Source organism: Melanaphis sacchari, unplaced genomic scaffold, assembly GCF_002803265.2.
Source record: "Melanaphis sacchari strain LSU unplaced genomic scaffold, SCAv2.0 Contig24_pilon_pilon, whole genome shotgun sequence".
NCBI classification, from domain to species: Eukaryota; Metazoa; Arthropoda; class Insecta; order Hemiptera; family Aphididae; genus Melanaphis; species Melanaphis sacchari.
Window position 1 is genome coordinate 450,269 of NW_020271125.1, and position 13,315 is coordinate 463,583.

The window sequence follows — 13,315 nt, forward strand, 5'->3', positions numbered from 1 at the left end:
TCTGAAATTGATATTTCGTAAATATTTCAAATTATTCTGCTCCAAAAAGTGATAAACTAATAACGATCGAAGCAAAAAAAAAAATAAAAATAATGATTACTATAAAATCAATATTTACATAAATAATTTCATTCAAAACCTAAAAAAGAAAAAAAAAATGATAAATAATATTGTTCTAACTTTTGTAGATATACTATGAAACACATTTTTCTATCGCTTGGCGCTATATTATAAACAATACAATATGTAAAATTCTCATAGGTCTACAATCTCTGTTAATTTATAACTTAAAATAATAATAATATATTATTATTATTCACGTTCATGAATATTTTAATACATTTCTATGTATTTTAGCTATGTTTGTGGTTGACTACTGCGGTATTGGTCGTTTCTGGTCAATATTACATAAATCCACAAGTGCAAGTTCCAATCAAGCCATATCCGTATGCTTATCAATATTATAAGGCGCCCGTTTCAGCTGAAATAGTGATTCCACCAACTACGCGATATTTGACAGGTTATGATGTATTGCACTCTTACGAACCTGTCGAAAAACACGGTTACAAGTATTCATATTGATACGTTAAAATTAAAGTATACATAATGAGCATTATATATGCAATAGTTTAATATCATTTAAATAACTACTTAATTAAATATATATATATATATATATAAGTAATATTAAACTAAGTGTGAAGTATATTTCCAAATAATATTATGAAGGAAATAAAAAACTCGAAATCATAACAAAGATTTTATGGCTTACTTTAAATATCTACCAATGCTCACTGTTTATGCTTTAGTAATTTATTTACTATAAAAAGATACCTCTAAAAGATTAAATAAAAAAAAAAAAAAATGTTTTATTTTAATATACAAATAGGTATTATCAACAAGAATTAATATTCTAAAGATTTTGTTTTAATTGTATAGCAATAACGTGTCAATATACTCGTATATAATAAGAATATGTTTTTAAATACTACTTAATACTGATAGCTTTTATACGTTTATAATTTATTAATTTTTTATTGTACTTATTAAAATATTTATTTTTAATATATTGTAAGTTGTAGATTTAATGTAATATACTCTGTTATACACATAATAGTTCATGAATAAAAATCATGATTAATTTTTAATATTATATATTATTCAAATTGAATAAAGTAAATTAATTTTACAACATTAGAAAATGTTAACACTATTTATTTAACATTAATTTAAGTTTTTTATTTAAAAAAAAAAAAATCAGTGTACGTGGTTTTAAGTCACTCGTAAGACGCAAATAAAATTGTCTACTCGAGCTTAAGATCAGTAAATAAAACGGCGTAATATATGGGCAATTATAGTTACATAAATGTTATGCGAACACAGAAGTATTATTAATAACAACAAAGTACTATTATAAAAAAGAATACGATAATAACCGGTATTAAATATAAACAGAAAAAATAAAATTATTATGTAATTAAGTAAATCTGTGTATAAAAATAAGTATATTTTAGGAAAATGTATTTTTATTTTTTATTATTTTCCATATTTATTTTAAAATAAGTAAATTTTTACATAGTAGAAAAAGAAAAGTTCGCATGAATGGCTTGTAAAGGAAGCAGTTCTCTAACAGCACCACAGTAACCATGTTTATAAATAATAAAATGTTTTGTAGTTAGTGCATACATACACATATCACACAATAATACGAAATGAATACCTAGAACTTGAATTATTTTTATTTCATTTTGGAATTATTTATATATATTTTTAGTACCTAATTTAATTTATAAATATATTCATAAAATTGTTGAAATTATATTCAATTCAAAAAAATAAAGATCTGATGCATAATATTATTACATTAAAATAAATTGAAACCAACTAATTAGAGAACGAAATCAAAGCTATTATCTGTCTATAAAATACACTTAACTCTCATAACATAAATTAATTTAGTTTTTAAATACTTCTAGGTTCTCAATCACTCGTAGTGATAATTTAACTTTAAATTTTTTAAATAATAACTAAATATTTTTTTCTACACCTACTATTTTTTTATACATGCGATTATACGGTATCATTAAATTAAATAGATATTACTGTAAGTAAACGACGCATAATATTAAAGGTTTTTGATTTTTTTCTATTAAAAGATGTAGTATTGTTTTCATCAAATTTAATAGATTTTCAGAAAAAGTAATTTTGAACTACTGTGAAAAATATTGCTGATTTTATGTTTTTCCTAAAAAGGTGAAACTATAAAAGTTTTTTTTCAAAAGTTTAATTAAATATTAACTATCAACATTATAATCTATTAGGCACCAAACGTAATATACAATAATTTTTTGAAATAAAGATATTTGCCCATTGCAATATTGTCATCGAAATTCAATTAATGTATCATTATGTACGAATAACTCGTATATAAATGGCTACAACTCATTTGCGCACAATTTGTGAACAATAAAAACCTTTTTTCAAAAAAATTTACTCATGTATAGGGTGTACATAATCTGCGTACGCACATCCAAAATTTTCGAATTGGTCATTAGCAGGGCTGTGCATTTAATGCACTAAAAAGTGTTAAATGTATGCATGTATTTTTGCACTAAGAACAGGCAAAATAAAAACTAAAAAATAAAAAAAAAACATGCAAAAAATACATTAAATTCACGGCACTAGTCATTATTGATGGTGGAAAATTATTATACTTTACAACATTTTCCTTCACTCTTTATAAAGCTTAAGACTTACTGTGTAATCATATTCTGATATCATAAACTGGTAGGCTTAAAAATTCTGTTTGAGTTATTTTATTTAGCATAGTTTCCTAATGGTCAATAAGCGATCATTATTTAAAATTTTGTTGATTAAAAAAATAAATAATTTTAATTATAATTACAGTAATTCTTTTACAATTAAATCCTTAAAATAGTACATATTAAAAAATAAGTTCAAATAGTACATATTTATTATACAACAATATTTGTATATTGAATTGTTAAACACAAAACATCTAAGTATTCCAATTGTGTATTAATTGTTAAAAGCAATAAAAGTATTTTTTATCAGCAGGAGCTAATTGTTGTTTATGCAATATACCTACCGAGACAACGTTCTACGCTCTTAAAATGATTGCGATTGATTATTGTTCATTATTATAAAATAAACTAAAATAAACGCATTTATGAAATATTCGATGGAAAAATATGTGGTTTAATTTGCGTAATATTACCTATTCTAAATATTATATTATCATAAAATATCACGATTGCCATCAAACTACCGAGAAGATTTTTAAACGTTTGAATGAAATGTTTTCTACAAAAAATATAATATCAACACACTTATATACGTACTTCCTGAAGTGGTACAGTTAAGTTGTTAACATCTAATTTATTTAATGATACCTGAAATACAATTGTCAATGATGAAGGCGTTTGACGTTAATTTTCAGCAGTGCGTTGACATATAAACGATATATATATATATATATATATATATTACATTCTACAATCTGAAGACTGCAATCTTAGTGTAGGTTTTGTTTTCACCCTCATCGTTTCATGGTATTTATGTAATTATGTGTTAAAATGTATTGCAATATTTATTATAATATTGTAAGCACGCGCAGTACAATTTTACGTATGTTGTGTTATTTAATGGTGTACGGAAATAAGAAATTAAGTAATTGTTAAAAATTAGAGAACACATATTTTACAGTCATACGTGCCCACGTTTTACGACATTTCCGTAAAGCGAACATGATTTGATCATAAGTACTCTCTACGCATCATTTGTTTTCTATTTGTATTATTTACTTGCACGTTTGTTTTATTATAGCTTAAATAAAAGGATCTAATATATTAAAACGCTAAATGTTTATACAGTATTTAAATAAAATGAATTAAAAAATATTGTAAATAACTACAAAATAGGAGGTACCTATTTAAATACTTCATTAAAAATTTTTACAATAATATAATATAATATTGCAATATAATCAAATAAAAGCGTTTAGAATTAATTTTTTGTTTACAAAACTATTTATTTAATAAAATAAAATATTAAAATCACAAATAAAAACAGTTTAATAATGGTGACTTGGACATATTATGATACCAGATCATCGATAAAAAATAAATTCTTAACATTTGTTTAATCCTTCATGAGTAGTTAAATAATTCGTAACATTTTACATACCTAAATGATACTGTACACTTTTTAAATTTCAATGTTCAAATAATTCGAATAACATATTGACAAGATTTTACTATCGTCTTTTAACCGTATTATGCACCTAAAATAAATCAATATTGTATTAGTCTTTATAATAAAGACACAAACTAGTTATAATAATTTATATTTCATACTTCTATCGATTATTGATAATAATGAAAATAATTACTAATAAATTACCTACAATACGTTATTAGTGGTTTCACATGATGTTATAATATTATATTTTTATCTGTAATATGATGAAAGATAAAAAAAAAAACAATTATGTAAATATTCATAATAATTGAAAATTTACCGCAATAATAGAGTACCTACCTATATAGTTAGGTATTAATATATAGTAAATTCTCCTTTTTATGTTGCAACATATCTTATAATCAAATATAGAGTATATATAGTATACACATATATTTATATATTTATACAACACTTTCAAGTTATACAACGCTCAATAATTTCTTTGTTGTTGAACTTAAGTAGCGTACAAAATTAGGTAACCACTGTCGTTAATAATAATTGATATTTTAACATACCAACCTATAAACATAATATTAATCATTACATTATATTATTTTATTTTTTATTACTTATTCTATGTTATAAGCTACTTATGAATACCTGAATACCTAGTAAGAACACAAACAGAAGTTATTAGTATGAAATTCAGTAGGTACAAATTATTTTTATGTACATATTTCTGTTCTATTGTTACTTCGTGTTGAATGGAATTCATTCATTAGGTACAATTTTAGTAGATTGTAAAACAGCAGCTAGTTTTGAACTTAATGAATACAATTTTTGTATACATAGTACCAGCCATTAAATATACATAGTAGGTATATACTGTGTTTACTAATTTTACTATTTATACTCAATACTTTAATATTAAATACCACGACTGTAGATATCCTATTGCATAAAAAAATGTTGTAAAATAAGCTAAATGAAAATCGCAAACCAATAGTTCAGCTGCCAAGGCATCGTGATAATAATAAAACATTAAACGCCAGAATGCCTCTTGTACATAGATGAACTCAACAACCTCAACATCCCTAACATCTTAAACACGGGAATCAGACTAACGCAGACACCATCAATCGAAATTTGAAATTCTTAGAAAATCCAAATTGTTTAATTCAATATAATAAAAATAATGTGGTATAGTATTATAACTAATAGCCATTATTGTCATCGATGTTAAAAACGATTTATAAAAAAGATAAATAAATAAAGTAAAATATGCATGTACATATTATAAATACACCTATTGTAAATTTACAATTGTACTATATTAGTACGGTCTTGTTTGTTTTTAATACCGTATTAATACATTGAAGGAAACCGAGAGGTTTGTTCAATATTTAAGTAGAGAAGTACTAAATTTCCATAAGCATAATTTGAAAATATTATGCATTGAGTATATTCCCCCTTTCTAAAACCCCAATTTATTCCCCCCCCCCCCCCCCCCCAAAAAAAGGATATTTATAGCAAATAAAATAATTTATATTATCACCTAATCATTTTTAAGATATAAATATTATTTCACGCATTTTTTAAAATTGTTTAGTTTTTTTTTTCAACATCATTTAAATCTTATCAACTGCAACCGCAATTTCTGTAAACAAAACATGTTTGTTAGGAGCTTATATAATATATGTATTTTGTTATTAAAAATAGATAGGTAATATTGATTGAGAGAATGTCAGTGTAACATTTGTTTTCTTTCTTTTAACCATGCGCAAAATAGCACGTGCCACGATTGCATTCAGAAGTACTAATATTTCATTGTTAGTTTTGATACTCGAGTAAATTGACCTAATATCGAACTGAAAAATGAGATTTTTATCCAAGCTTTTAGGTTGATAGGTCAATTAATTTTCATATTAAAGCACCAACATCACAAGATTAATTTAGCTAAAAAAAACATTTTTTATATTGCGTGTGGATCGTAGAGAAAAAATAAAATATAGTACCTAGTAACTATACTGACATCCTCTTAATACAATATTTTCGTGGTATTATCCATTATTAGCGGTCATTTTCATTCTTATTTTGCTTAGACTATTTCCTAATCATTTCATATTTGATTTTGTAATTTATTTTCTTATAAATTGGTACGTGAGATACACATTTTATATATAAGCTTAATTTTAAACTGGGAAAAATATAATATATATACCATAATAAACCAATGAATTATTAATATTTTTAAATATCATGAATTCATAAATCATTTTAAATTTGATTCTTATATTTACTAAATATTGATTTACAAAAAAATAAATTGTAAATACTAATTTTCTTCTGATAACTAAAATTTAAGTTTAAACAGCTTGTTCGTGAAAAATAAATATAAACATTTTGTTTTGAGTTTTACAATATTTTGAATTTTTATGTATAATATGTATATATAACAAAACCTTGATGAAGTACTTCAAATAATGATTTACGTCAATATTTAGACGCTCTTAAATGTATTTTACATTTTTTATATTTTTAATGTTATTAATCTTTATAACTTATGAGTAAAACATACAAATAATCATACGTTTTCAAACTTTTTGATCGATTTTGGAGATTTTTATTAACATTTATAAATAAAAATAATAAAAAAAAAAATGAAAATTTTAAATATCTATAAATAACTTAAAATCAGTCTAAGTATATATTTTTTAATTACTATCTACACGTATGATAAATATTCATATTCTAAATCAAAAAAATAAACAAAATCTACAATACCATGAAATGATGACTCAAAAGTTAATTTATACGGTGCAGACATATATTTGACAGTTATAGTCGATTATGATATAACATAGTAGACACAGTTTTTGTGCCTCGAGGTCATGGGGCCGCGGGAAACACTAAATGTTGTGCTATAATGAAGAACGGATCTACTTATACCAAAAATTGTTTCAATTAATTCTACTAATTATGTATATGTGATACTACATGATCATTAATTATTAATAGCCAATAGTAAATATGACATAGTTCTCAATAATCAATTAATAAATACAATCATTAACCATTATAATAACATCGATAATATTACATTTTGTGTATTACGTATGAAATGTTTTTTAATTTACAATGAATTACTATTTAGATTCCGTAGTTTATTGAGTTTTAATTGATTCGAATTTGTTACATAATGTATTCAGTTCTTTGAGTGATTGGAATTCTAAAAAAAAATACACGGAATCAGTTAATTTCTTAGCCGCTGTAAGTAAAGTAAAATAATATATTATACCAGGCAAAATGTTACCACGAACCTGACATTATTTAAAAATCACTTGTATTCCCCGTTTTGTAATAATAAAAAAAAAAAAACCCCTCTCTCTGTAAATAAATATATATATATTTAATAAATACTTAAATATTATCAATTTGAGGTGATGCGATACATTATAATATAATATGATTGATTGTGCTGTTAATCGATCATCGTTGAGTGGAAAAAAAAATCCTTTAAAATGTATTTAGGACATCACGCTCGCGGATATTCCCAGTATAAATGATTGTAATACCTAGGTACACCATAATATAATAATGTTATAAAATATACCGAGAACGGGTTGCATCATTGCCATCTAGCTCTTCGGTGTCGTAGCGCGCGCGCGCGTGGCATTGAGTCGATGACCTACTCGGCGGTCACCCGTCGGGAAAACCCGGTCGTAACACAGCCCTGGACCGCCGTGAGATGCAATAATTGCTGAAAATCCGATTAGGCATAGACCGTTGGGATATACCCAGGCCGACATGGTCGTCGAATGCCAAGCAGGCCGCGACTGTTCCGTTTGGAAATATCGATAAGAAAATAAATTATAAAATACCAAACACAATATATTATTATTTCGATACGCGGGAGGTCTATATATACTATGCACTCAATGCACGTGCGGAATACGTTTGGGCACATCCGTGTAATAACTCAAAAACTTAAGTTCTTAGTAAATTGAATTTTTAAACGTTTAGAATGTCAAAATATGCATAAATCAAAAGGTATCTTATGTAACATTCGAAATATTGGTATCTACACCTATTGATAGTGTTTAGTAGAAATATGTAGTTGTATGTTCCTTTGAAATGAAATTGGAAGTGTGGTTACTTCAACTCATAAATAATTGTAAATGACAAATATCATTCATAATATTGTTAATTGAAAATTAAACAATATTAAATACTTACGTAAATAATAATATAAAAATATACATTTACTTACATAGTTTAGTTGAATATATAAATTATTTTAATGATCTACCCGTCGAAAACTTTTATCTAAATAATAATAAAAATATATAATTTTAAAAAATCTACATTGACAACATTACAGTTAACTAGTAGAAAAATATTAAAATTTATTTTTTATTAACTTATTTTGTATCAGATATTTAAATACAGGTGTGTTATTTTTGATTTGATATTTTTGTTTTCACATTTTAAAAAAGTTTTAAAATCATATTTTTTTCATCAGAATAAGATCAATTATTTTTTCAATAGCTTACATATAGTTTTGTATTCAGATTGGCTGAAATCAGTTTATAATGAATTATAAACGATTTTCCTTTTTTTCTCATTCAAAACAAAATATTACACCCATCACATATTTTCCTATTGTTCATTCACATTGAAATTCATTCTAATTTCATTATATAAAAGTGAAAGATGTATATAAAATATTTGTTATTATGAATTTTATATCAGACAGTATGGTAGTATTTAAAATATTTTCCTTGTTATAGGTATCAATATTTATTAAATTTTAATAAACCTGATTTCATGCTCCATAGCATGGTGATTCCGTGCACATTAAATAGGCAAAAATAATTAAATTGATATAAGGATTATACACTATAATTTTGTAATTTAACAAAAATACAAGCGATCTTTGGGTGCATGGTGCATCATATATTCGTACATTTAGTGTAATAACTTATAAATAACCGCCACACAGATCGATTCTATATTTTTCCGTTATTTCTATACTAGAGTATAATATATCTATATAGCGCTTATTTAATTTTATCGAAACGTTTAAGTAAACTAACGTCATTTTTACAGTAAAAATTCATTTTCGACACAAAATCGACAATTTTTGAGTTACTATGCCCACTGATAGTGCGCATTATATCAGTGAAATGCGTCGTTGAGAAATACATTTAAATCTCTTGTGACCGACGCGTTGTGTACGTTTCTTAATCCGCGGCTATTACGCTTTTTAATCGCAATTGTGTAAAACGATCTATAAATTATAATGCAAGCCGTATCTCGCGTAGGTCTATCTATAGGCGTAAAAACTATACCAACATTCTACGCTTGTATAGCAAGTATCTATTTATCCGAATATAGTGCATATTATATATTTACGTATAACGTATATATACTTAAACTGCGTTTAATTTAATGAAAAAAAAAAAAAATGACGTTGATACCTAAGTACAAACGGTTGTTACATCACTCCACACTCGGCGTTCCACGATTGCTTAACGGGGTGTACCTGTGCATAATGTTTTTTTGTTTTTGTGTAATAATTTGAACGTTTTAATCTACTCATGTATATTGACACTTATCATTTTAACATTCCACAAGAAAAAAAAACATTTTAAATCGAATATTTTCTATCCATTCCTACAGAGTTTGAATTATTTTATCGTATAATTTAAATACTGGAATCTTATTATAATATTATTATCATATAACTTGAGACGACCCATTTATAATTCTAAATTGACATACCTACGGGAAATATTGTTATGTCGAAGACAGCAGTGGTTCATTATGGTGTTTTCTTCTATTATTATTAATTATTTAGCATTTTAAATATTCAAAATATAAATTATATCCATTCAAATGAACAGCACCAGCGTAAAAAATAAACTTCAACTGTAAAAATATTTTCGTAATCTTTTAAAGTAATGAGTAACTGACAAAAATAAAAACACATAATTAAAGGCAAACCTAAAAATAGTTATCAGTTATCACTAATTTGTTCTAAAGTATATAGAAATATAATATAATATTATGAACACTTAACCAACAAAAACTACAACACAGAGTCGACAGTTATTTTTTATATAATATATTAATGCAATATAAATAGGAACTATATAATTTGAACATACTTATATTTGACATATTATCGTCATTTCGTCCTTCTATATGTCACGCTCTTTGATTTTTCCTTCACGAGTTAAATCCATAAAAACATGTAGTGCCAATGATGTTATTAATTTTTCACTATGTGTGTAATCAAATGTCATTTATATTATAATATGTCAGGTAGGCGGTTACCTATATATGGCCACTACTACTATTATATCGGTAGGTACAGATGTTACGTGAAATATTTTCTCAAAAATATAAAGCTCCCTACTTTACCTGTAACAGTCCAAATACGTTTAACGAGTAACGACGATAGATATTCATGTAGGTATTATTTTTTCATCCAACTTTAATTTATACTAGAGTTTATTATTTTTTTTTTTTTTTTTGCAAATAAACACCTTCGCTAAAAAAAGTTATTCGAAAGTAACAATGATAAATATTATTCTTACTTTCAAATTTAGTGTACCCACTCGCGACTAGCATCATTTTCTTCTGCGTAATATACTAATATATGGAGACATGGTTAATAACATGGTACTTAACTGACAAATATTCGATATAAGACGTATGGCAAATACACGATAACAAATAACGATAAAAAAAAATTAAAAACAAAAATCATTCCACAACATTTGGCACCTACATATTTAATAATCATACCCATTAATAACATGTTAAACGTTTATCGTTAATTATTCTCGTATTTAAATGAAGTTACTCGAAATATGTCAAATATATGGATGAATGACTCTACTAATATTTAAACTTATATAATATAATTAATTAATAATCATAATATTATATACCAAAAAGAGATTAAAATCAGTTATATTTTCAAAAACAATAATTTTCCGTTTTTATAAAAACAAATTATGTTTTTTATAATATATTAACATAGATTGAAGTTAGTTAATAAAGGAGCAAAAATAAATTTCACTTTTTTTACGTAGGAGATACTTGTTGCAATTTATTATATACGACTGTACAACTTGCTGAACCTTTTCTCTCTGCTCAAAATTGTACGTAGGATAATTTTATTAGCACAAACGTTTTAATATAACATATATGTTTATTATTGATATAATCAAAATGGCGTATGCATATATTAATGTATAATTGTAACTACGGCGCCCATAGGTAAAATTTTATGGTTGGAGGGGGCGGACAAAATAAAAATATTTCAAATTCAAGTTAAATAATTAGAGTGTAATGCTATTTCTATGAATAAATATGAAATATATGCTACTATTCTTATAATTGATATTTGTATTGACATATTAAAATTAATCAAAATACATTTTGTAAAGTACAAAAAAAATCAAAATAATAAAATAAAATATATTATTGTCGGTATTGATAAATAAGAAAACACATATTGTATTAATTTTATGATTTCCAAGTCATTAAGTAATTATACCATTGTAATATTTATTGGACACTCATAATTGAGATACATTTATGGAATTATAATTGTACTATATAGTTACATAAACGAATAGTACATAATATATCTACAACTATACACGATGAATAAATATATATCTACATTAATGACTACAAAATTAAGTGATAAAAGTATTGGTTGAAGTTTATAAGTATTATAAAAATGTGTGTTTAAACAATACGCAATATTATTTTATCTATGCTATTTTCGAAACATTTTTTTTCCATTTTAAAGTAAAAGAATAATATTACATTAAAATTGTAAAAATATGATATAGTATAAAGTTAAGTGACAAAAAAATGATTTATCAATAAACATGATTTTTAATTATTATAAAAATATAAAATGTCAATTTTTTGAAATATTTTTATTGAAAAATCGATACAAAATTATTATTATTATTGAATCAATATAAAAAAATATTATTTTAGAAACTAACAATTTTCAAGATTTATTTAAATATAACTAAAAATTGTGATATTTGTAAGGTATATTTTATGAACGAGAGCAAACTTAATAAAGTGCTTTGTATTAATGTCATCTAAAATAGTATGGTGCAGGGAATTTATTTTTGTCACCCTTGGAATACCTAGTAAAAACTCTTCTTGATTATTTTTAAATGAATAATTTTAAAATTTAAAATATTAAGAGCTAAAATTACAAATAATATTACTCATCGTACTTTTACTTAACAAAGAATTATGAAATGGTAATTTTTGTGTACATTTCCCCGCAATACAATTTCATAGAAATTTTTCATGAATATCATAAAAAAAATAATAATTGATAATTAATAATGTTATGAAACGATTTGATCGTAGAATAAAGAATAATAATTAATATTTTATTTATTATTAATTTAGAATAAATAATATTTAGTTGTATTTTAGCTATGAATAAATATATGAGTCATCATGCCATTAATGCAATATAATACATAATATAGCCGTACATTTCTTAATTGTTTACACATAGTAAACAATCTGAGTATTACCTCCGGTCAATCTGGTCCATAGAGCCATACAAGTGTTGCAAATTAAGTTTTATTCTATTTTTAATAATTTGCATGACATAAAAACGTCCTAGACAAGTGACACATTTAAAAACACTTGTTTTCACTACAATATTGCATACTCGGTTAATATGTCATTAAATATTACATTTTATTAAAAAAATTTAAATTATCGGCACGTTTTCTTGAAAGAAGTCCGTGAAACACAGCTATAAAATTGTTTTATCGATCCATGTTATTCGCTCTAACACAAAATAACCACCTTTAAGTTATCTATTTCCGTTTCATTACTGTTGAAATACTGTATGAAATCATAAATTATTTCTCTAGTAAAATTAAAATAAACAATTTTGTTTATGACAAATTTTTTATCTGTGTCATACCTATTACGACAATACCGGAATCCCGATAATGTCAACCTCTTTCGATTGTGATATACATATATCTACGTAACAAAGCTTGTTCAAATTAGGAATAAAAATATCATCAAACGTATTTTAATG